The following is a 26,563-nucleotide window of genomic DNA, read 5'->3' on the forward strand; positions in this document are numbered from 1 at the left end:
TTGTAGGTAGAGGGTGAGCCATTTTGTAGAATTTCATAGCAACACAAAAGATATTTTCCAACACTTCACAGTCCTCAGAGAGACGACGGACATCTTGGTTGAGCTTTAGGTGCTTGAGAGAGGATTCCTTCAGGTGGGGATAAGCTTTAGTTTCCTTGGAGTTCAAGGGTGGAGAGTGGCTTCAATATAATCCCTTGACTGCTTGGGGTGGAGTATTAGTCCCTAGATTCCTAGTAGGGGAAAAATATTGAATCTCCTATTCTCATTTTATTTGGTTCTAGCAGAGAATTGTGGATTCCCATTGTTAAGTGGAATCTATGTGATATACATACACTTCAGGGTGGAGGCAATAAGCCTTTTGATTCCTTGTGCAGGTGGATAACTACTAATGGTTGGTGAGTGTACGTAGGGAGAACTCTAGACCCCTTGTGTCAACATGCAGTTGGTATTTCATCCTTGGAGTAGACCATCTTTGTCCTTGGAATTCGACTTAATGGTGACAACTGCAAGAAACTTGGATGCAATTGTATATGGTTGGGCTTAGTTGCCCACCTTCAATTAAAATTAAGATAAGTTATCTTATTTTTCTACCATTTGCCATGAAGTTATGTTTATGTGATTGAACTAGTTTTGTAATGTCTAGATGGAAAGTACATGGTCTTCGATGTTTGAAATATTAAGTGCTTGACATTGATTCTCTTTTACAATGATTTTTGTAATCACACCCTCCACACAGAATGTGTACTCAGATATAAAAATATTGAAATGGATGTTGATCATGTTGGTGGTTGCAAATTTCTTAAGTTCGTAAGAATCATTGTTTGCAAATGAAATTAAGCATAAGAATTATTTTAAATTCTCTGAGATTGACTGTGTAAAAGTCTTTGGCTAGTTATCTGTTTTAAATCAACAATGGAGGGCTCGATGACCTCTTCTTTTGTTTCCTCTCTCACACACATAACCATTTCCATGATGACGGTGCACATTGTTTAGTATGTTAATCCCTGGACGATGTATCAAAATAGTGAGAACTACCTCACATATAAAAAAAATTAATGCCAATGGCTATATTTTATATATTCATCAAATTCTCGATGAAATATAAGGCTATACGAGAGATCTGTATCTGTCTCGTCTATATCTGTCTTGTGGAAGTTATTGGTTGGATGTCATGATCCCACAAAAATGTATATAGAAATTTATCAAAACCTATAATTAGGATGTCGAAATGTAAAATAATTAACTCACAATCCATAAGTTGGGAGAATATGTGCATCACACTATGGGGTATCACCGTCGAAAAAAAAAGGTCATAAATTCTTGAAGGTGTAACCATAATTGCGGAATAAATTTCATTAAAATGTATATAATGTCTTATGAAACATTTAATTTAAACATCAAAATATGATTGGATAACTCGTAATACATGAGCTATGATGGTGTACACATTGTATTGTAGCACAATGCTGCTGAAAACAACATTGGATTCTTGAGGTTATAACAGTGGAAGGAGTTAAAAATGATGTCAAAATGGCCATGTATTTCCAAACTGACATGCAGACCTATGTTGAGAGCCTATGCTCCTCATACCGTGAATTCAAGTGTGTATGGGTAGATGGTCCAGGTGTAGCGTGTACGTTTATACGTATATTTGGGTAATAACACTACATATTAACAGTACATAGATATATAGATCTTCCACTATGTATGTTGAGTTCCACATTATATATGAATACAATTACAAGAATGCAACCTCTGCCACACTATTCCAAAAGGGTATGGACATCACCAATTGTGAAAAATATGGGACCCAACTATTGCGGAAAGGTATGGACACCAACAGTTTTGAAAGGTATGGACACCAACTGTTGCAAAAGATGTGAACCTTATCCATCCGAGTATAGAAATATTGATTGTAACCCATGGTTTTGTTGCACACGTCATGGACATTGGGTGAACAAACAAATATTTTTGCCAGTACGAGGTTGAGGTCTTGGTGGTTGGGGTAGGGGCATGTTGTGTGTTGAAGGAGGAGAGAGGTAGGTCTACCACTGACTCTCAATTCTGCTAGTGCATGGAATAATCAGATGTGTGGGTAGGTGGCAAGCCTTCTATTGGCGTCGAAACAATTGGATGTAACCTTGCAAGTTACATGAGGACCACAACACACAATCAACTCGAGCTATGCCTCATTGGAAACACTCACAATCATATGATCCATTGAGGCAATGTGATGATCAGACAGACGTAAATACATATATAACGATATAAAGTATAACTTTTTATGTATATACAAGTCATACAAGACATTTTGCAGCACTGTGTTATATATATAGTAGTAAGATCAAAGCATAGGTTACACGGGGATTTTGGGTTTTGTTATTGGTTAACCCTCTGATAAATTTTTACAAAATGTATGGGGACTCTCCATGTAAATTTTGATCAAATAACTTTTTCAATACTTTAAATTTATTAATTTTATGAAAATTTTCATTTCGTTCAATTTTTTTATGGTTGCATTGCATGCCGTTTGTTGCTAGCTTCCCAACAGCTCAAATTTCATTGAGTTTGGACGTACGGTTTGAAAATAACGCTTACTCAAAGGCTGGTTGAATTTCATTGCTTATGGTTATAATTTTTAAATTTATATTTTATTATAGGGTGTAAGCATGAATTTGGGTTACACTTTTTGGCAAAGGGAGGGCACGTTTAAGTGAAAAAATAGAGATCGATAGAGCCACTTTAAGCGCTCGATCAAGCCTTTTTTAAGTGCTTGATCGAGCATTAGGGCTTAGGCATAACATGATATAAGCACAATCTTACTATGATGCAAGTCACTTAGATACTTAAAATGAACTAAAATACATCATGTATCAATTTAATATTTAGCATGGAAAGAATTACAAATATGTTTCATATTGGCTTGTAGAAAGTGTCTTTTAGCGCAATCAACATGTATGTTATTACAATGATTTTAAAAATAAAGTATTTGAATTCTAAAGTCATTCATATTATAATTTAAAAATCTATATATGGAAAATTTTGTGACCCACCCATATACCATTGCATGGCCAACTCTTTTAAGTATTTTGAAATCAATTCCTTATCTCAAGGTTTAATTAAAAAACTCAAATATGATTGAAATAAGTTTTATTCATATTATTTCTTTTGAGATTATTTACAAGAGCTTAGTCATAACCAGATATAAGTCAATAATATTGGAATTTAATATAGGTAAAAAAAAATATAGTTATATAATTCTACAGTTAAATTTGTATGTGTATGTTACGTTATGTGTGTGTGTGTGTGTGTATGTGTTATTATAGTTATATCTAGTTGACATAAATATATATAGTTTTAGATTAAAACTTTAAGATTATAATTAGTTAGTTATAATTATAACATAACTATATATAATTATAGTTAACATAAAATAACTATATATAACATAACGTAACTAGTATATACATATAAAACTTTATTTTTGCAATTGCTCAATCTTGTCATTGTTTAACCATGTATATGGCTCGATCAAGGGTTTCTTAAACATTTGATTGAGCTATTTGAATTTATAACTAAGCACTTGATCGAGCATTTTAAGCACTCAATCAAGCTATTGAAGTCCAAAAAATCATAGTTTTAGCACCCCTTCTACATATTTCTATGCAACACCATTTTGTACCCTGGTGGACTTAGGGAAGAATTTGTCCTTAAGTGGATTCGTGAAGGAATCCTCTATCCATTGGCATATTTGTTTCACATTTTCGAATTCATATGATATTTCTCATCTAATTTTTTTTAAACATTATGAATAGGATTCAACTTTTTTTGGAGGAGAATATTGATTGCTAGATCTAGGAGCTTGTACTTATCATCTTCATTTCCATATCATGTACTTGAGAACTTTTTGAGATCAATGAGAAGTATTTTGTTACCTTTAGTCTGAGTGTGTTCTCATTACAGGAAAGTTTAGCCTAAAAGTGCACATGAAATTTTCACATACATAATATGTAAACCAATCAAAATCCTTTAAATTTAAAAATAAGTACATGTAAATATTATGGAGGGAAAATTAAAAAAACTAGTTTTTTTTAATTGTATTTTTTATTTATCTCCTTTTAGTTTTACTCAAATTTCAAGTGTAGACACTCGTTGAATGTGGAATTAAATTCCGCATCCAACGAGTGCTCATTATGCATACTTTTGAGAAGACCCACATTAATAAAAGAGGAAGATACATTACAAAAACGTGTTCAACATGCTTTTGTAATGTATCTTCAATTTTTATCAATGTGGTCTTCTCAAAAGTATGCATACGATACATTACAAAAGCGTGTTCAACACACTTTTGTAATGTATCTTCAAGTTTTGTCAACAGGGGCTTTCTCAAAAGTATGCATAATGGGTATTCATTGGAATCATAATTTAATTCAGCATTGAACGAGTGCCTACACTTGAAATTTGAGTAAACCTATAAGGATATAAGCCAAAAATACAATTAAAATAATTAGTTTTTTTCTTTTCCCTCCAAAATTCATAACTCTTATTTTATTATTTTTCCTTAGGAGACCACTTTTAGGCTGATATTTTCTCTAATGAGAAGGCTAAGTCCCCTTATTTTAGGGCCCAACCCAAGAACTCTAGTCTCTCTCCTTTGTACATTTTTACTATGCATTTTCTCTTTTGTACTTAGTTTAGTAATATTTCCTTTCTTGCAAGCTTTGTTTATATGAAAAGTTTCCTTTGCATATTTATCAATCATCTCTCTTAGAAAGTGTGCTTGTAGGCCTTGCATTGGAAAGCACAAAAATATGATATTTTTTTGATGCAGTAGCTAGATCTTGAATAAACTTTAACTCATCCTTTCCTTCCTAGTTTGATTTTCTACAATTAGTATTGTTAGCATGCTTTAGATGTTTTACAAGTTGAATAATATTTGTGGTGTGAAGGTCATACTATTGGTTTGCAGGGAAGAGCATTGTCATTTTCACTTTTGACCTTACCATCAATACCCTCCTTCCATCGTCATGAAATTCTCCAAGTGGTTTGCATATAAAAAGTTCAAGACACATTTGTTAGAGGTTACTGTTTTCATTCCCTCCTTGTGCAATATGGGATCTTGAGGATTACTAGGCTTGGAAGGGACCCCCATACCCTTATTCCACCTTCTACTACCCTTCCTCACCTTCATATCACCTTTTGATCCCTTGGAATGCTCTCAAATTCAATGCTGTAGCAATACAGGGAAATCTTATAGCGTCATGTAACAATCTTGTAGCACCCTATAGGACTATGTAGAAACCCTAAAAAATTAACCAAATTTGTCCTTTAAACTTAAGTTTTGCCTCTTAGCCCTTCAAAATGTCTCATAGGCTTAGAAAACAAGCTTGAGGAAGATCGAAGACCACTTTGGACCCTTCTTTTCACCCTTGAAATTTATTTATGCAATTAGGGTTAGTAATTGAATTCATGAATTTAATAACACCAAGATAGATTACATTGTCATTCCTTGAAGCATTTCTTGATTATTTTCATTAGAATAGGATCTCCTTTCAATTCAATAGCTTAATATTGATTTAATGCTATTTATCTTATGCAACTAGATCAAGTTTATTTTCTACAATAGGTTAGGGTTTTCATTTCAAGCATTTTCATTTCTTGCAATTAGATTAGAATTTACTTCTATGAAACATTTAAATTTCTTGCAATTAGATTATAATTTCCTTATATACAAAATTTACATTCTTGTAAGTAGATTGGAATTTCCTTTTACGTAGAACTTTCATTTGTTGCAAGTAAATTTGGATTTCCTTTTATGCAACATTTTTCCCTCTATGCAAAATCTATATTTAATTTACAAAATGGTCTTTGAGTACCTTTGTTTGATCTACAGCCTCAGAGCAACTTAAGTAGAACTTAGTACTTGTGCATATAGAATTGTCACCTCTTATGTTTGTAAAAATATTGGATTGATAAATTAAATTTGGTAGCCCTAGGAGTTGCAACATTCTTGATGTAATACCAGAGCTCATCACTAGATCTATCCTAGCATTTTATTATAAATAGAGATGTTTTTCTTCACTAGTGTATCCCCCTTATTTTTATTGATAATTTAGACCCCTATTTTTATTTTTGTGCCCATGTATCCCCCATATTGTTATTTTTTTCCCAGTAGAAGCCTGCTATTGTTATTGTTGTGCCCTTACATTATTATTATTATTATGTAGGCTCTGATTATATTGTGACCCCTTAGACTCCTATATATACCAAGGAAGTCTTATTTATGTAATGTAAAGGAGTTTTCCCACTCAAAGTGGATAATTTTTAAGTCATTGATCTACCTTTTCTTTTGTTTTGTGAGCTAGTTGCATAATAGATGGTATGAGAGCTTTATATTCTAGGGTTTCATTGCTTCAAAAAGGTCATATTGGTATTTTCGATATAGAATTTTTTTTTTGAAGATTTAGAAGCTGAAATTTTGAACACGTGGATTTGAAACATTGTTGAACTTTGTGGAACAAAATCAAATCCTTTTTCAATATATTTTCTGAGATATTCTCTGAAGAAGTTATATTTTTTGCAGGCTATAGAATTCAGTCTCAAATAGGTGACCTAGGTAAAATCGTCATAACTTTCTCTATGAGAATCAGATTTGAATTTTGTAAAAAGTGACTGAAATTTGATGAACTATAGTTTTTTATGTATCATTTTCAAGGTCGAAGGTTGAAACAGTGACACATAACACTCCATACAAGTTCTCTCTACTGAACCAGTAATAATTAGTTTATCATGGGATATTGGGAATAAATATTTCTTGAAGAATCCAATCTTGATCTAACTTGTGGTGCTAGAAATAAGTCTCATAGAGATACCACAGGATGAAATTCCATACCCTGGAGAGCCAAAATTACAGAGATACAACCATTTCAAGATTAAGCTCCTAAAAGCAAGACAAATTTTGTATTTTGTTTTAAAATTGTATAAATTTTGTTTAAAAAATAAATTTGAAGTGATTCCAAGGGAATATTGAAGCACAAATATTAGTATTTGGTTCTAAAGTTCCTCCCAAATGAAATAATTATACACCCATTAAGCTCTCAGAAATCTCTACTATGACGCATGAAGAGGAAGAATTGCAACATGATATATCAAAATTAAGGGACCAAGTGCAACAAATTTCACTCTGACAAAGAGAAACCAAAATGAACTTAAAGGGGACATGGATGGCTTAAAAGGGGACATGGATGGTTTAAAAGAATAAATAAAAGGTGACATGGATGGTTTAAAAGAAGAAATAAAAGGTGACATGGATGGTTTAAAAGTAGAAATAAAAGGCGACATGAATGGTTTAAAAGAAGACATGGAAGGTTTGAAGGAAGGTTTCACAAAGTTACTACAAGAAATGTTTCCTAATGAAGAAAAGGTATTCCATGAAACTCATGATGATAAAAAAAGGAATGTTAATAATGATTTTAGATACTCCAATTTTGGGTTTAAGACCCATCACATTCCAAAGATCGATATGAAGAAGTTTGATGACAAGGATCTGGTAACATGGATACTACAAATGGAGCAATATCTTGATCTCGATGATGTGCAACACACAAAAAGGTATGCATTGCATCTTTATATTTAGAACCCAATCAGTTTGTATGGTATTGATGACTTTGTTCTCGTAAACCACTTGTTACTTGGTCAATTTTTACAGAGAAAATGATAGAACATTATGAGGACACAAAGATCAACACCTTATTTAGCCAATTGATAAATCTCAAACAAAAGGGTTCAATGGCGGAGCACATTGAGGACTTCCAAAAATTGAATATCAGGGTAACTGATATGTCAAAGCATAGGGTTGATGTCTTCATAGGGACTTTAAAGGATAATATCCAACATGAGGTTCGCCCTTGGGAAATGATTAATTGGAGAAGGCATTCAGGGTGGAAAGAAAGGTTGAAAGAAAAATTATGGCAACAAGGAAGCCTACCACTCACAACTATAAAGATGGAAGTGTTGTTGCTCCTAGCCTTCCACAACATACAAGGTTGACACCACAACAATTGGAGGGAAAAAGAGCAAAAGGGATTTGTTACAGTTGTGGTAGAAAATACACTTCAGGTCATAAGTGTACTAAGAAGAAATTATTTTACATATATTGTGAAGAGGAAGAAGAAAATGAATAAGAAGCATGAAATGATGAGGATATACACCAGGAAACAACTGCAGAGAAAGAAGAAATGAATCCAACTATATGTTGCAATTCATTGGTAGGAATTATGACTTCTTAAACTCTCAATATAGAAGGATATATCAAGAAGAAAAAAGTAATAGTGTTGAATAGTTCGGGTAATACCCATAATTTTATTCATTGCAAGATAGCCAAGGAATTGAATTTCTTCCTATATCCAACACCAAAGTGTCAAGTGATGGTTGCAAATGGAGGAACTATAAATTGTTTTGGAAAGTGCCATAATATCAAGCTAACCATGGGAGAATATATATTGAATAGTCCAATTATTTCCATTCCAATTGGTGGTGTTGATATTGTACTAGGAGTCCAATGGTTACAATATTTGGGGATGACATATTTTACTTTTTAATAACTTTTCTTGAATTTTTTTTGGGAAGGAAAGGAAGTTGAATTAAGTGGTATTGAAGGGAAACCAAGAAATATAATTAGCTCTAATGGAATGAAAAATATTCTAAAGAAAGAACAAGATGGTTTAATTGCACAATTATGCTCACTAGAGGTTCAAACATCGATATATTATATTTCTCCAATCTCCAAAAAGTCTTGGAAAATAATTCCAAGGTATTTGAGACTCCCAAAGGCCTCCCACCTGTTAGTGATCATGATCATTATATTCATTTGATTCTTGGAAGTTTTCCTCCAATGATTAGGCCTTATAGATATCCTTATGCCCAAAAGAGTGAAATTGAATGTATGGTTGCAGAAATGCTAGAGGCGAGTATAATTCAACCTATTCAAAGTTCTTTCTCTTCTCTAGTAGTATTGGTGCACAAGAGGGATGGATCATGGCGCATGTGTCCGGATTATAGGTAGATCAACAAGCTCATTATTAAAGATAAATTTTCCACTCCTATCATTGATGCATTGTTGGATGAATTACATGGAGAAATTTACTTCACCAAGTTGGATATTCATTCAGGATATCATCAAATTAGAATGAATACTAAAGACATTCCTGAAACAACATTCAGAACTCATGGGGGTCATTATGAAGTTTTAGTCATTCCTTTTGGCCTTACTAATGCACCTTCCACATTTCAATGTTTGATGAATTCCATTTTCAAACCCTTCCTTAGAAAATTTGTGTTAGAATTTTTTGATGATATACTAATCTAAAACAAGCCTTGGAAGGATCATCTTCAACATGTTGACGGGGTGCTCAAACTATTGGAGGAGAAACAATTATATGAAAAAACCTCCAAATGTTTCTTTGGAGTACAAGAGGTGGAATATTTGGGTCATATTGTATCTCATGAGGGTGTTAAGGTAGACCTTAACAAAATTAAATCCATTAGGGAATGAAAAATCCCCAAAAACATAAAGAATCCTCGAGGATTTCTCATGTTGATAGGGTATTATTGCAAGTTTGTCAAGAATTATGGGAGAATAGAAGAACCATTAACAACATTACTGAAGAAAGATGCATTTTCTTGGACTCCAGAAGCAATTATGGCCTTTGAACATATTAAAGAGTCAATGTGAAAAGCATCGGTCTTAGCTATGCTAGATTTCAAAAAAACCTTTATTGTGGAATGTGATGCCTCAGGAAATGGAATTGTTGTCATTTTAATGCAAGAAGGAAGACCCATTTCTTTTGAAAGTCATCCTATCAAAGGAAAGTATTTACACAACCCTATTTATGAGAAGGAAATGTTGGAAATAATACATGCAATAAATAAATGGTGACCTTACCTAATGGGAAGACACTTCAAGGTAAAAAAAATCATGATAGCCTTAAATAATTTTTGGAAAAAATATTATTTTTAGAAGAGCGGAAAAAATGCATCACAAAGATGTTGAGTAATGGCTTTGAAATCATTTACAAAAAAGGGAAGAAAAATGTTGTTGGAGATGCAATCTCAAGAAAGGATGATGATGTGGAAGCATTTCTTTGTGCCATTTTTATTATCCAACCTGATTGGATAACTGAAGCAAGGGATGAATGGAATAATGATGAAGAGGTGTGGACACTCATTCAAAATTTGTAGCAAGATCCCAGTACATATGATATATTTAGCTGGAAAAATGATTCATTATGGTACAAATATCACTTATATCTTTTTAATAATTCCCAACTCAAACAAAATATTATTTTGGAATTCCACACCTCCCCCTTAGGAGGGCACTCAGGATTTATAAAAACTTACCACAGGGTTAAGAAGGTTTTTTTTGGAATGGCCTTAATTCTGATATTCATAATTTTATGGCAGAATTTTTGGTTTGCCAACAAAATAAAGTTGAGACAATTAAGACCTCGAGTCTGTTACAACCTTTAGCCATTCCAAGTCAGCGCTGGGAGGAGGTATCAATGGATTTTATCATAGGTTTACCCAAGAAGCTGGGGGGGGGGTAAATGTTTTTTACCAGATTGTGCAAAAGCACCATTGTAAAAATCAAATTTTGAAAGTTGCCTTGTAAAAATTTGAGAAATTGACTAGAGCCAAGTGCAAAGCTCAGCCAATTTTCTCCTGTTTTGACGACTATTCGAGAGTCAAGGCCAAGCCCCGATAGATCGTGTTTTTTGTGTCGTGTATTGCTATTGTGTTGCGCATCTTGAGTTTTTTGGAGCTTGATTCGTGGTGTGAAGTCTTAACGCTACAATGTCTAAGTTGATTAATTTGTTTTCTGATTCCGACAAACTTGAAGGCACCAAATCTTATAAAACATGGCATCGTCTCATTGAAAGCACACTCATTTACAATGAATTATGGCAGGGAATATGTGATGGAGATGTTAGGCCGAATAAACCCACAGATGCAGCTGCACTAGAAAAATGGGAAATCAAGAATGCTAAAACCTTAGCTCTTATTAAATCGTCTGTGAATGATGAAATGTATGTCCATATAGAAAATGCTATAGATGCATGGTCTGCCTTGAAAACTTTTAAAGACCTCTTTGATACATAGCCTAAATCAAAGAAAGTTGATCTACAATTAAAATTGTTGCAACAAAAATTAACTGAAGGCGGTGATGTTCTTGAGTATATCTCAAGACTTAAAAATATTAAGCAGGAAATTATTAATGCTAGTTTTCCCGCAATTGATGATAGCTTTATGGTCACAATTGTAATTGCTGGACTTCCTTCTTCCTACACACATTTTTTAGAGACTCTACAAGTAACTGGGAAATTAGAGAAATTAAAGTTTGATGAACTCTGTGAAATGTTAACTCAACATGATAAAACTTTTGGGAAGAAGAAGAAAGTTGGTGAAGATGTTTTTCTCACAGAGGCCAGCACTAGTAAGTCATCAGCAGATAGTTCTCGAGGAAGAGGCAGATGGAATCATAATCAAGCAGCACATAATCGAGGTCGAAGCCAAAGCAGAGGAAACAATTTTAACAGAGGAGGAAGAAATAATTTTCAAGGTAGAGGAAACAACCAAGGAAGAGGCAATTTTCAAGGACAAGGATATAATAATCAAGGTAGAGGACAATCTCAAAATAGAAGTCAAAGCAGAGGCAGAGGACAATCTTCAGGAAGAGGAAGAGACTTAAGTCAAATTGTGTGTCGAAGATGTAACAAAGTTGGCCATTATGCTGAAGATTGTCGAACATCACTTAATAAAATTCCCAAGTTTCAGCAACATTCAGCGCAATTTGCAAATGATCAAGATGAGGATAACTCAGAATATGTTTTTACTTCCTCACCAGCATCACAACTTTCATCCCATCTTAGAAGTGACTATGAAGATGCCTGGATCTTGGATTCCGGGGCAACTCAGCACATGACTTGTCGACGTGATTTTTTCTGGAATTTTCAAGAATGCCAACTTAATTCCATTTTTCTTGCTGATGATACAAAACATACTCCTTATGGAAAAGGAGTAGTAAAAGTTTTTCTCCCTAGCATTGGAGAAAAAATGATTTCCAATGTATGGTATGTACTGAGTTTTAAGAAAAATTTGCTCTCTTTAGTCACGATTCGACAAGCAAGACATCAGGTGATTATGGAAGATGGTTTAGTCAAGATTAATTCAGTCAAATAGAACTTGAAAATAGTCATGACAGGTTATGAAGATGGAAAACTGTTACAGAAAAAAGGAATGGTTAAAGGACTTCCCACATTCAAAAGGGAAAATGCAAAATGTGAAGCTTGCATTTATGGCAAACAAAGTCGAGAAAGTTTTCCAACAAGTTCATGGCGTGCAAACAGGCGGCTACAACTAGTTCACAGTGATGTTTGTGGACCACTACAAACTTCCTTTGGTGGATGCAAATATTTCTTACTATTCATTGATGATTTTAGCAGAATGACTTGGGTTTACTTTTTGAAGAACAAGTCAGAAGCATTTGATAAATTTAAAATTTTTCGCCAACTTGTTGAAAATGAAGTCAAAGAAAAGATAGGTACTCTCAGGACAGATAATCGGGGAGAATTCACTTCAAATGAATTCAAAACTTATTGCAGTGAAAATGGCATAAGACGACATCTTACTAATGTTTACACTCCACAGCAAAATGGAGTAGTCGAAAGAATGAATCGCACTTTATTAGGAATGGCGAGATCCATGTTAACTTTCAAGAGGTTAAGTCCAACATATTGGGCGGAAGAAATACATACAGCTGTCTACTTAAGAAACATATCTCCAACTGCTTCTTTAGACGGAATCAAACCTTATGAAGCTTGGTTTGGTTTCAAACCTCGAGTTAAACATCTTAGAGTTTTTGGTTCAGTGTGTTATGCCTTAGTTCCGAAAGAAAAACGAACTAAGCTTGACTCAAGAAGTTTAAAATGCATAATGATTGGCTATTCTGATGAGAAGAAAGGGTATTGTCTTTTGACCAATGGGAAATTTATTGTAAGCAGGGATGTTATTTTTGATGAAACAGAGAGTAAGAGTGCTAAAGAAATTGAAAATCTTCTTCACAAGTTAGAAACTAAAGGAAGTAAAAGAAATGGAAAAATGCAAAGTCAACCAACTTCACCAAATTGGTATGAACTTGATTTTCCTTCCTCTGAAGATGAGTCATCCAATCCATCTACATCAACAACATCATCTGGGTCTTCTAGCAGTTCATCCGCATCTCCAAGTAGCAGCAGTTCTTCTGACAGTGATTCTCCACATTCTTCACCTGAACGACGAACATCAGTTTACATTAATCCTCTTTACAATGATGGGGACTTTACAGAAGCACAAACAAGTGAGCACCAACTTCCGAAATGAGCAGTTCAACTTTTGAAAGATGTAAAGCTTGATGAACAAAATAAAACTAGCACCAGAAGGGCGCAGAGAAGTGAAGGCAATTTTGCCTTGATAGAAAATGATTTTACTGAACCTTCCACATACAAAGAAGTAGTAAAACATAAAGAATGGCAACAGGCTATGGTTGAAGAATATCAAGCAGTAATTGATAACAACACTTGGAAACTTGTTGATTGTCCAGCAAATGTTAAACCCATAGGATGCAAATGGGTTTACAGAATTAAGTATAATCAAAAGGGAGAACTTGAAAAGTATAAATCTCGACTTGTCGCAAAAGGTTTTGCGCAACAGGAAGGCATTGATTATGAGGAAAATTTTTCTCCTACAGCTAAATGGAACACCATCCGATTAACACTTGCATTGGCCGCTCAGAAAGGATGGAAAGTTCATCAAATGGATGTGAAAAGTGCTTTTCTCAACGGAGATTTACAGGAGGAAGTATACATGACCCAACCACCAAGTTTTGAAATTGAAGGACAAGAACATAAAGTCTGCAAATTGATTAAGGCTTTATATGGATTAAAACAAGCTCCCCGAGCTTGGTATGCAAAGATGGATGACTACCTTAAGAAAGTTGGTTTTCAACAAAGTGAATCTGATGATACTTTGTATGTGCGACAACAGGGAAAATATTTGGTCATTCTTGTTATGTATGTAGATGATTTGATCATTACTAGCAACCATGATGATCATATTGCACAGATGAAAAAGGAGTTACATGTAGGTTTTAAGATGACAGATTTGGGATTACTTCACTACTATCTTGGAGTTGAAGTCTTCCAACGTCCACATCATATTTTCATTTCTCAGAGTAAGTATGCAGCAGAGCTTCTTTAGCGATTTGGCATGCAAGATTGCAAGCCCGTTCTCACCCCCATGGAGCAAAACTTGAAACTTTCAAAATTTGAAGGGGAGGAAAAGGTGGACAGTACAACTTACAGACAGTTGATTGGCAGCTTGATTTATTTGAAAAATACTCGTCCTGATCTATCTTATGCAGTCAGTATTCTTTCACGTTTTATGCAGGAACCACGAGACAACCACTGGAATGCAGCCAAAAGAGTTCTTCGATATATCCAAGGAACAAAATATTTTGGTCTTCTTTACACAAAGACTAAAAATTTTGTACTTGGTGGATATTCTGAAGCCGACTTTGCTGGGAGTATTGATGATCGAGCATCAACATTAGGTTATTTAATGAACATGGGGTCAGCAGCAGTATCTTGGAGTTGTAAGAAACAAGCTACAGTGGCCACTTCTTCAGCAGAAGCAGAGTACATTTCAGCATGGGAAGCAGCATGTGAAATTGTTTGGTTGCGCCGAATTTTGCAGGACTTGGGCATTTCTCAGGCAGAAGCTACATCATTATTCATTGACAGCCAGTTAGCCATCAAATTTGCCAAGAACCCAGTTTTTCATTCAAAGACAAAGCATGTGGACACCAAGTATCATCATATCAGGTCTCTCATTGCCAAAGATGTCCTCAAGCCAGTTTATTGTCCTTCTGAAGATCAGATCTCCGACATTTTCACGAAACCGCTTGGCAAAATAAAATTTACTAAGTTCAGGGATGAACTTGGTATCTGTTGTAATGTATCTTTGGATCATAGGGGGGAATGTTAGATGATCCAAAAATACAATTTTATCATAGGTTATAAAATTAGAATAAAATAATTATTAATTTAAGAAATTAAATTAATAATTATTATTCTAGAATGTTTAATTATTTAATGGAGACTTTTAGAATTAGCATATTGTTGTAACTAGATATGACTCTCCAAATGTGTCGTATCTTAGGCTCTATTTTAGGATATTTGTTAGCTAGTTGGTTTTTATAGCATTTATTGTAAATGGACACTTGTTATTTAATAAGTGATCCATAATTAGAGGTAGTTAGGACATGGAGCTTATAAATAGCTCATTGCAAGAGTGTTTGTGGGGTTCGGGTGTAAACTCTTGCAAAATCAATTATGTAATTGTTTTTTCTGATTAATAAAATTACGTGTCTGAGGACACTTCTGCCATTAGAAGAAGTCAAAGAAACAAGAACTCTAAAACTATGTAATTGATTAATTTTAGATTATCTCATTAAGTGGAATAATTTACTGACTGAAGATTCCACATGGCAGGATGAGAATTTTATACAGAAGCATCCAAAACTACTCAAGCGTTAAGGACAACACTTTTTTGAAGGAGAGGGGCATGTTGGGTCCCTATAATACTAGTGTATCCCCCTTATTGTTATTGCTAGTGTATACCCCTATTGTTATTTTTGTGCCCATGCATCCCCCATATTATTATTGTTGTGCCCCATAGAAGCCCGCTATTGTTATTTTTGTGCCCTTACATTATTATTCTTTATGTAGGCTTTGATTATATTGCTACCCATTAGACTCCTATATATACCCAACAGGTCTTATCATTTGTATCATCCAAGAATTGTTAATTTATGTAATGTAAGGAGGTTTCCCCCTCGAAGAGGATAACTTTTAAGTCTTTGATCTCTCTTTTCTTCTATTTTGTGAGCTAGTTTCATAACACAAATGACCATTTTCATGATCATCATTATCATCTGATGCCTTTTGGACTCCCACTTTTCAGTACAGATCTACATTCTTTATTTTCTCATTGCAACTATAGAGAGAGATCAGTTGCTAGAAGCATATGGACTAAAAGAACCCATGCCATGGAGGAGGATATTATAGACCCACATTTGTATTCTTCTCCAAAATGTGTATTTTACATTATAATAAAATTTAATTTGCTTCCATTGGGTTTTGTTGTCTTCATGTTGTCATATGTTTTTCAATGTTTACGGATAATTTTTGCAAGGTTTTTTAACAATATTTTTGTAGATATGAAGAATACTTGCATATTTTTCTATTTGATTTCCTTGTTGTTAGGTAGATCGTCACCAACTGAACAACAAGAGGATTTTTTCCTCACCTACTCAAAAATATTAATAATACTTGCAACAAAAATACCACCATGTTTGTATAATATCCCCTATCCCATAAGATTTCTAGAAGGATAACATTTAGCCCATTTTGTCCTTGGGAAAAGAGGAAAAGGATTGGGGATCTATTTTGGTATTTTTGGACTTAGGGGATGTGGGTGGAGTTGGTCCCATGCTCAAATTGTGGGCCACATGGGAGCAATTCACACCCTTAGAGTGGGAGTGATTTTTGGAGGGAAAGTGGGTGCCACCAAGGAGGGCGCTGTTGAAGCCCCAAAAATCGAGTCTACAACAAGAGGGATACCCGCCTGGTCCGGACCTTGGTTGGCAACTTCTTATCCATTTGGTATAGTGGGTCCGACTAGGGATATTATGATTGCAGATGATTGAGAAGGAGTAGTGGGGGTTCCAGTGGACAGATGGACGATGATCTGAAGTGGAGGAGTGGATGGTTGACTTCGCGGTGAAGAAGTTGAGATGGATGATGATGATGAAAGAGTCTTGCTATTGGACTCCTTAGGTGATTTCCTTGCTCTTTTCCTTGTGGGAAGAGGTAATTCGGTTGGTTGAATGCCAAAATTTTCACTCTTTAATCTGGTCAGGGGATGAGCAGGGTTATATTGCGAAGTCACGCTGCCTTGAGATTTATCAGATCTTTGAGGAGAAATAGAAAATCGCTGAAGTTTGTGAATCATAGATTCGACTTCAGGAGGTTCAATAGTAGATTGTTCTGAAATGTCAGGGTTTGTAGCAGCGGTTGATGCTCGAGCGACTTCTAACTCTGGATTTAAGTGTAATGGAGAAGTCGGGGGAGATGGTGATGGCGATTTACTCTAAGAATGGTATTCAGATTTAGATTTACTTGCGGTTCATAGTTCAGGCCTTCCTTCTAGCGCCAAATATGTTGAAGCCCCGAAAATCAGGTCTACAACAAGGGGGATACCCGCCCGGTCCGGACCGGGCGGGTATCCCCCTTGTTGTAGACCCGATTTTCAGGGCTTCAACAGGCGCATGGGCCTTTGAGTATATCGAGGTAAAAAGGGGGCACTCCACATTATCATTTTCTATTACACTTCAAAATTTAGCATCTCTTAGATTGTTCAGCACTAGGGATAGAGTACTATTGAGCAAAGTGTTTCAAGTGAAAACCAAGTCAGTTTCAAAGAACCTCGAGCGTCTCCCTGGATGGACAATATGGCAATTCCATCATGGGACTTCTCCTAAGCATAACATTGAGCCTTTTTGGAGTAGTTTGTGTTCCTAGGCATAGGATGGAAGTTGACTTAGCTAATATGTAGAAGATAGAGGAGATTAAGAGGTAAATTTTCAAGGGTCGTTCTCTTGTCTGAGAAGTGGGATTTTTATGATAATTTGTAGTGATGTTTAGGGGCCATATCTGAGGGTTGAAATCATCATTTTCTAATAGTTCATTGGCCTCACTAGAGGAAGCCTACACAGACATATGTGCTAGGAAGATTGAGAGCTTCTTGGGTTGAAGAATTTGATATTTATGGGGGGAAATTTCAGATCAATTGAGATTGTTTTTAGTTGCAGAGTGAGGGCTACTTCCAGCAAAGGATTTTCACAATAGTATGCACCAGTTGGATAGTTAGGTCATTCACACCATTTGAAGGTATTCTACACTGCTTGGGACTAGACCAATCCCTTTCCGGGTTTTTGTGGATTTTTGGAGAGGATTCCATGGGTGAAGTTTCAAGATGATCTAGGCAGTATTCAGGTTGGAAACCATCATTCTATTAGTCAAGCAACAACAATTTATTCAGTAGACCAACAACATCACCATTTTGAGTTCTCTACTACTTGGGTTAGAAACATATTATTGGGTTTTTCCAAGCTTGCTTGGCAAGCTCGAGTTCCATTGTTTCATCTCATTGTATGTACACAGATCCATGATTTAATATAATGGATTAGATTGGTATGATAGTTTCATTCCATGCTAAATTTTTCCTGTTGTTACTTCATTTATTTATTGTTCCAGGTTCGGGTTTCTAGTATCTACAGTTGATTTTCCATTAGGAATATTACAATGGTATCAGAGCATGTTCTTGGATAGTTATGGGAGCAAGAAAAAGTGATGCCACCTATCTTCAGTGGAGTGGTATTTCATAGAGGTAGGGGTTGAGGGTGACCCATAAACTGTCATGGATATTCCACTGGATAGTTCATCAGAGCATATTTGGTAATATTATATTATAAAATTGAAATTCTACACTATTACAATTTTATTAAATTCCAACATCTGTAGATTTTACTACAATTAGTGCATGCATGCAAATGCAAATTACACAGAAATAGAGAACAACAAAATAAAATCTCTCTCACACACATAAGACACAAGATATGCTCTGGGAAACCCTTTCGGGAGAAAACCTAGCTAGAAGGTGAGGTCGCTTCGCTCTCTTTCTTTGTCTAGAAATATGGTTGTAGGTACAAAGAAGTAAGGCTTGTGGCCCGTGGGCTACTACAGGGCACAAATACTATTTGTGTGCTCTACCTCCTATCCCTCTTTGCTATCTTTCCTCAGCTATGGAGAAAACAATCTCGAAAGAATGGATTTCCTCTTCCTCCTAGTGGCTTAGTTATAGCACAAACTGATAGACTACTAGTGGTTAAGTTTGACTATAGAAAATCTTAACCTGAGTTACAATATAAACTCTTCTAGAGTATTTTACATCATGCTCACGTGGCTAGTCTTTTTTCCATGAATGCTGGGATCCGATGTGGCATCCTCTCAAACCATGTTGGTGAAAACAAGAAAGTCAACTTTTGAGTGGCGTAACTTTCACATACAAACTTTGATTGACCTGATTCTTGTGTCGTTGGAAAGGTACCTATGTGTAGAATATCTTAGAAAGGTGTCACGCTAAAGAAACAAAGTTTTATCCCCCAAAAAAACATTGTTTGATACCTCAAAACATTGTTGGAAGGTTTTAGACCTTGTTTTTCCAAACTACGTTCCACCAGTAAAAATAGTCTCGTGAGCTTATTCCTCCACTTTTTCCACTTTGAATGCATTGATATGGATGAAAAATAATATAATGATCCAATAAAGATTAGAGGCACAAGAGGATGAGGTAGAGGTTGGAGCGCTAACCCCTTTTTTGATACTAAGGTAGACCACACAAGGGAGCATGATAATTAGGACAAGGAAACCATGGATGGTAGTGAAGAACCTGAATAAGGGGGAAAGGAGCCAACATTGGCTAAAATAGCAGGGTTGCAAAAGCTTATGATCGATAAATTGGTGTAGTTGGATAGTGCTCATATATATAATCAGGGGAAGCAAGATAATAATGGGGAAGGCAGGGTTAGATCTGGTGAGGGGAGCCACATGCATGCACACACAAATATCTAGGACACCCCACATATAACTAGCCATTCCAACTGACCCACTATGGCCCAATTTGTGGATGGACTCTCAAGAGAACTAGATTCGTTCACGACCTTCACGAGGTCATTTGCAGATGGGATTGAGGAGTATGATGCATTAGACCCGAGGATTAAGATGGCCCTCTCCTTTGGAGATTTTTTCCACTTGAAGGAAAAACATAGACTCAGGGCTAGGACACCATATAGTGGACGTCAACAAAAATCGACCCATACAAGACATTAGGAAATATAACACTTCCCTGATTTGATGAATTAACTAGAAATTATGCTAGAGTGTGGGTGTAGAAGTTGGACACTTATTTCTATCTAAACCCCATGAGGGAGATGGAAGCTATTAAGTTTACCACCTTACATTTGGATGGAGATGCACAAGAGTGGTGGTACCATGCGTTGATCACTCTAAGGCACACTAGAATTACTTCCTACATAGAGTTCACACAAAGACGCAGCAAGTGGTTTGACAAGAAGGATAGAAATCTACATTTCAGGGAGTTGGTGCAACTAAGACAAACCAATAGTGTAGAGGTGTACATTTCAAAATTCCAGAGGTTAGTCATGATGGTGTCAAATATCTTGGAAGTGAGATTGATCATGTTATTCTTTGAGGTGCTGATAGAGAAATTACATGGATGGGTGAGGGCTTGCAAGCCCACTTCTTTGCAGGATTAGATTACCAAGACTAGGGAGATTTTGGACATAGTACCTCAGACCAAATTACCTCCTTGGCCTACCCTTCCTTAGAAGGGTAAGAACATCATGCATCCTCTGAAAGAGTGGACAAGACGGGAAAGTTTGATGATGACACTAGGAGGGATCTCTGAAGGAGGAAACTATGCTTCACAAGTGAGGAGCCTTAGGTACCTATGCACAAGTGTTAGAAGGGGGGACTCACTATATTGAGGTGTTTTTTGATAGCAAGCCTGAGGAGGAGGATGAACAAGAGTTGATAGGAGAGGAGGGTCACAATGATGATGTTAAGAAACCAGCTCAAGAAAAGATAGAAAAGATAGATCAACGCCTTAGAATTTAGCCTCTTCGAGGGGGCAACCTCCTTTACATTACATAAATGAACAATTCTTTGATGATTAAAATGAAAAAACCTCCTTTCTATATATAGGAGTCTAAGGAGTCATAATATAATCCAGCCGACCTAAAAATAATAATATAAAGCCACAAAAATAAAAATAGAGGGATTAAATGGGGCACAGTAATAACTATATTGGGGCAATAGGGGCACAACAACATTAATAAGGGGTATAACTACAATAGTAATGGGGTAATCACTAGTATTATAGGGACCCAACATGTCCTCTTCTTCAAAAAAATTTTGTCCTCAATGCTTTAGTAGTTTTGGATACTTCTGCATAAAATTCTCATCCTCCCATGTGGAATCTTCAGCGGATAAGTTCTTCCACTTGATAAGATACTCTGAAATTGATCGATTTCGTAGCTGTCGAGTTCTTGTTTCTGTGACTGCTTCCAATTCCAATATAATTTTTCCTTCCTCGTCAAGTTCTGGCAATATTGTTTGAACTGGGAGCTTGTCGCCTATAACCTTCTTTAAACATGAAACATGGAAAACTGGGTGCAATCGAGAAGCTGCAAGAAGCTCCAATTTGTATGCCATAGTACCAATCTTTTGCAACACCTTGTACCGACCATAATACTTTGGTGATAATTTATTATCCTTCTTAGCTTGCTTGAGGGACATTTGCTTATATGGTTGTAGCCGTAGGAATACCCAATCACCTACATCAAACTTCTTTCACTGCGATGTTGATCTGCCTGTTGTTTCATTCTATTCTGTGCCAACACGAGGTTATCCTTTAAGAGTTGGAGGACTTGTTGTTGATGTTCGATGTGATGTTCCACTGCCTGAACCTTAGAATTTTCTCTTAAATATGATGTGATGGATGGTGGTTGATACCCATAAAGTGCCATAAATGGGGTCATTTTTGTTGCTGTATGGAAGGAAGTGTTATACCACCATTCAGCCAGAGGCAACCATTTGACCCATTGTGTCTGTTTATCAGATACAAAGCAACGAAGATATCCTTCCAAACATTTGTTTACTATCTCAGTTTTCCCATCAGATTGAGGATGATAAGATGAGCTATGAGCTAACTGAGTACCAAGACAAGAAAATAATTCTGTCCAAAAATTTCCAGTGAAAATGGGATCTCTGTCACTTACAATAATCTTTGGGTTTCCATGTAGCTTTTGAATTGTTTCCATAAATGCAGTAGAAACTGTACTGGCTTAAATGGATGTGATAATGCACAAAAGTGTGCATACTTGGTAAGTCTGTCAACTACCACCATGATGACACTCTTTCCCTCAGACTTGGGTAAACCTGTGATAAAATCCATTGAAACCTCCTCCCAACGTTGGCTTGGAATGGATAAAGGTTGTAATAGACCCAGTGTCTTAATTGTTTCAACTTTATTTTGTTGGAAAAAAAACATTCCGCCACAAACTTTTGAATATCTGATTTAAGGCCATCCCAAAAAAATTCCTTCTTAACCCTGTGGTAAGTTTTTAAAAATCCTGAGTGCCCTCCTAAGGGAGAAGTGTGCAATTCCATAAGAATCTTTTGTTTTAGCTGGGAATTCTTACAGAGGTATAAGCGATCTTTGTACCATAACGAATCATTTTTCCAGCTAAATGTATCAGACGTACTGGAATCTTGTTGTAACTTTCGAATAAGTGCCCACACTTCTTCGTCATTCTTCCATTCCTCCCTTGCTTCGTTTATCCAATCTGGTTGGATAATAGAAATGGCACACAACAATGCTTCCACATCCTCATCCTTTCTTGAGAGTGCATCTGCCACCACATTTTGCTTCCCTTTTTTGTAGATGATTTCAAAGTCATAACCCAACATCTTTGTGACCCACTTTTGTTGCTCTTCAGAGGATAATCTTTGTTCTAAAAAGTATTTAAGGCTATCATGATCCGTTTTTACCTTGAAGTGTCTTCCCATTAGGTAGGGTCGCCATTTCTTAAGTGCATGGAGTATTGCCAACATTTCCTTCTCATAAATAGCTTTTCTTAAAAACTTTCCCTTGATTGGACGACTTTCAAAAGCAATGGGTCTTTCATCTTGCATTAGAACAACACCAATTCCATTTCCTGAAGCATCACATTCCACAATAAAGGTTTTTGTGAAGTCCGGTGTAGCTAAGACCGGTGCTTGGCACATTGCCTCTTTAAGATGTTCAAAGGCCTTTGTTGCTTCCGGAGTCCATGAAAATGCATCTTTCTTCAATAATGTTGTTAGAGGTGCTGCTATTCTCCCATAATTCTTAACAAACTTGCGATAATACCCTGTCAACCCGAGAAATCCTCGCAGATGCTTTATGGATGTGGGGATTTTCCATTCCTTAATGGCTTTAATTTTGCTAGGGTCTACCTTAACTCCTTCATGAGATACAATATGACCCAGATATTCCACCTCCTGGACTCCAAAGAAACATTTGGATCTTTTTGCATATAATTGTTTCTCCTCCAATAGTTGTAGCACCCTGTCAACATGTTCAACATGATCCTTCCAAGACTTGTTGTAGATTAGTATATCATCAAAAAATACTAACACAAATTTTCTAAGGAATGGTTTGAAAATTGAATTCATCAAACCTTGAAATGTTGAAGGTGCATTGGTAAGGCCAAAAGGCATGACCAAAAATTCATAATGACCCTCATGAGTTCTAAATGTTGTTTTCGGAATGTCTTCAATCTTCATTCTGATTTGATGATATCCTGAACGAAGATCCAACTTGGTGAAGTAAATTGATCCATGCAATTCATCCAGTAATTCATCAATGACAGGAATGGGGAACTTATCTTTAATAGTGAGCTTGTTGAGCTCCCTATAATCCTGACACATGCGCCATGATCCATCCTTCTTGTGCACCAATACTACTGGAGCAGAGAAAGAACTTTGACTCGGTTGAATTATACCAGCCTCTAGCATTTCTGCAACCATACGTTCAATTTCACTCTTTTGGACATAGGGATATCTGTACGGCCTGATGTTTGGAGGAACACTTCCTGGAATCAGATGAATAGCATGATCATGATCACGCATAGGTGGGAGACCTTTGGGAGTCTCAAATACCTTGGAATGATTGTCCAGGACTTTTTGGAGATCTGGAGAAATAGATGATTCCGATGTGGAAACATCTAGCGAACATAATTGTGCAATTACACCTCTTTGCTCCTTTTTTAGAAGCTTTGTCATACCATTAGAGCTGATTATCTTTCCTGGTTTCCCTGCAATACCCCTTAATTCAACTTCCTTTCCTTCCGTAGAAAATTTGATGAAAAGTTCTTGAAAATTAAAAGCTATTGTACCCAAGGATTGTAGCCATTGGACTCCTAGTACAACATCAACACCTCCCATTGGAATGGAAAGCATTGGGCTAGTCAATACATATTCTCCCATGGATAGCTTGATATTATGGCACTTTCCAGAGCAATTTATTGTTCCTCCATTTGCAATCATCACTTGACACTCTGGTGCTGGATATAGGAAGCAATTCAATTCTTTTGCTACCTTACAATGAATAAAATTGTGGGTGCTTCCTGAATCAATCAACACTATTACCTTTTTCTTCTTGATTTGTCCTTCTATCTTGATGGTTTGAGGAGTGGTAATTCCTGCCAATGCATTACAAGATATGGTCGGATTTATTTGTTCTTCATCTAGGCTTTGTTCCTGGAGTATATCCTCTTCTTTTGACCTTTCTTGCTCCTTTTCTTCTTCCTCTTCACAATCTATGTAGAATAATTTCTTCTCAGCACACTTATGACCTTTAGTGTATTTGCTATCACAACTGTAACAAAGCCCTTTTGCTCTTTTTTCTTCCAATTGTTGTGGTGTCAACCTTATAGGTTGTGGAAGACTAGGGGCAACAACACTTCCATCTTTATAGTTGTGAGTGGTATGCTTCCTGGTTGCCATAATTTTGCTTTCCATTTTTCTTGCTAACCTGAATGCCTTCTCTAATGAATCAGGTTCCCAAAGGAAAACATCATGTTGGATATTATCCTTTAAAGACCCTATGAACACATCAATCCTATGCTCCTCTGGAATATCTTTTACCCTTATGTTCAATTTTTGGAACTCCTCAATGTGCTCCATTATTGAACCCTTTTGTTTGAGACTTATCAATTGGCTAAAAAAAGTGTTGCTTTTTGTATCCTCATAATGTGCTATCAATTCTTCCGTAAAAATTGCCCAAGTGATAAATTTTTTACGAGAGCAAAGCCATTGATACCATACAAACTGATTTGGTTCCAAATATAAAGTTGCCATACGTACCTTTTGTGTGTTTTGCACATTATTGAGATCGAAGAATTGCTCCATCTGTAATATCCATGTGGCGGGATCCTTGCCATCAAACTTCCTCATATCGATTTTTGGAACATGGTGAGTCTTCGATCCAACATTAGAGTCTATGGAATCATGATTAACATTTCTTTTGTTCTCATCATGAGTTTCCTTTAGTACCCTTTCACCCTTAGTGACCATTTCTTGTAGCAACTTATTCATATTTATCTTCAATTCTTCCATCTTATCATCCATGCCATCAATTTTAGCATCCATGCCATTCACCTTAGCTTCCATGCCATCCATCTTAGCTTCTAAACCTTTCTTTAAACCATCCATATTAGCTTCTACATCTTTCCTTAAACTATCCATCTTAGATTCTGTTGCTTTTTGTTCAAGTGACACTCGTTGCACTTGTTCTTGTAATTTTGATATATCATATAGCATTTCTTCTTCTTCTTCATGAGTCATGCTAGAGATTTCAAGTTCCTTACTAGGTTTTTGCATTTTCTTTCCTTGGGGCATCAGTTATCGATAATAATGCTCTATTATGCCCTTTGAATTCCTTCAAAATAAATTTTCAAACCAAGCTTAAGCAAAAATTTAAGAAAATCTACACACCTTTTTTCACTTTGTAGGAGCTCGATATTGCCTCTGATGTATCTCTGTGCTTTTCGATCATCTAGTTCTGAATTTGTGACCTGCAGTAGCCCTCTATGTCCTCTTGCAATGCCACAAGTTTGACCCGAATTGGATTCTCCAAGGAAGAGTTATGCGAAATCTCCCACACTGACTTGATTATAGACTAGTTCAGTAGAGAGAACTTGTACGACGTGTCACGAGTCACTGTTTCGACTTTTGGATCTGAAAAGTACATACACGAAACTACAGTCCATCCTCTTTCTGTACCTTCTTACGAAATTTCAATCCGATCCTCAGAGAGAAAGCTATGACGATTTTCCCCCGGTCACCTGTTTGGAATGTAATTCAGGAGTCTGCAAAAAGACCAACTTCCTCAGATCATATCTCCGCCTATATAGCGCGAAAAGCTCTGAAATTCGAACCCAAGGTTCAACGCGATTTCTTCTCAAATTGGTTTTTTTTCAACTTCTGAAACGTTGCAGAAAAACAGTTATAGCGAAAATGCCACGATGACCTGTTCGGAGCAGCGAAACCCTAGAATCCAAAGCTCTAATACCAAATGTTAAGAAACCAGCTCAAGAAAAGATAGAAAAGATAGACCAACGCCTTAGAATTTAGCCTCTTCGAGGGGGAAACCTCCTTTACATTACATAAATGAACAATTCTTTGATGATTCAAATGACAAAACCTCCTTTCTATATATAGGAGTCTAAGGAGTCACAATATAATCCAGCCGACCTAACAATAATAATATAAAGCCACAAAAA

This window comes from Pinus tabuliformis, chromosome 1_1 (assembly GCF_031772625.1).
Source record: "Pinus tabuliformis cultivar Carrire ecotype Pingquan chromosome 1_1, CPIR1, whole genome shotgun sequence".
NCBI classification, from domain to species: domain Eukaryota; kingdom Viridiplantae; phylum Streptophyta; class Pinopsida; order Pinales; family Pinaceae; genus Pinus; species Pinus tabuliformis.